Genomic DNA, 1,482 nt, shown 5'->3' with positions numbered 1-1,482 from the left:
ATATATATATATATATATATATATATATATATATATATATATATATATATATATATATATACACATACATACATACATACCCCCATACACACACACACACAACATTTCACTGTTTTTGCTGTTTATATATAAAACATGTGAATATATATATATATATATATATAAATAAATAAAACTTTATATAACTTGCTCCAGTTAATATGTAACAGCTTGCCTGCCTGACCTTTATGAAAAACTAATTACAGACCCATCTCAAATCTTCCTTTTATGTCTAAAATTTTAGAAAAAGTTGTGTCTGCTCAATTGTGCTCCTTCCTGCAAAAAAATGATCTCTATGAAGAATTGCCCAATATTATGAAAAATATGCATGTCCTGAGAACATAACCTTTCAGTTAAAATCACATATAAATATTTCTCTCTATATCTTTCTCTATATATCAATATATAGATGTCATAAAAGATCTGAAACCCTTATTTAAACAACACATTTTGGGTTGAATATTAACATCTATAAATAAATGTGACATTTATTATGATGTGATTGGTTTTCTTTGAAGTATGCCCAAAGTCAGAACCCTCTCTGATCTTTTCATTTCTCCTGTTATTAAACTATTATCTCTAAATTACAGGCAGGTGAGCACAGCAGGACTCAAACACATTAAGAACAGTACTGTTGTTACATGCTGCCATCTAGCGATGATACCGATGCTGTGAGATGAAAATAATTATTCCACAGAGGAAATATATTGCTTTTCACGCTGAACAACAAAATAAAAGGTCATTTAAAGGTTAGTATTTAAGTATTAGCACATATAGGCCAACTTCATTTTTTAATGTATTTTTTTTGCTTCACGCCATTCAATATGTTAATAAAAGCAGTTGATGTCAGTCAGATAGATAGATAGATAGATAGATAGATAGATAGATAGATGTAAACAACCCATTATCCTCTTGCATTCTACTCTGTTGGCCCATAGAGGGTGCTATACACATAAATAGCTACATATAGCTACACATACACACATTCCGATTCTAACTACTAGGGATGTGCGATACCACTTATTTTGTTTTCGATACGATACCGATATTTTTCAAGGCAGTATCGTCGATACCGATTCGATACTTCTGAACTAAACTTTTAAATTATGAAATGTATTAAATTATTAAATTACTAAGAGTAAAATGGGTAATGATAAGCACTTAACTTTATGTTTAAAACGCATTTTAACATTCAATACGCCTTAATTGTAACTTATTAGGTTATATTTTTGTTTACACATGGTTCAAATACGTTGTTTACACATGATTCAAATCTATAAACACTACAGTTGAACTATGGTCACTTTAGTAAAACCATGGTTCATTTTCATAAGGGACTGATGCTGAAAGGCTGTTGCATGCATAAAATGCAACCTTTTTATAGTGTATGTTACTAGTGTATGATTTCTATTAACATTACAGAATAGAACATGATCAATATTA

Source organism: Sinocyclocheilus grahami, unplaced genomic scaffold (genome assembly GCF_001515645.1).
Source record: "Sinocyclocheilus grahami isolate Dianchi unplaced genomic scaffold, SAMN03320097.WGS_v1.1 scaffold648.1, whole genome shotgun sequence".
In the NCBI taxonomy this organism is placed as follows: domain Eukaryota; kingdom Metazoa; phylum Chordata; class Actinopteri; order Cypriniformes; family Cyprinidae; genus Sinocyclocheilus; species Sinocyclocheilus grahami.
This window is presented reverse-complemented; position numbering follows the sequence as displayed.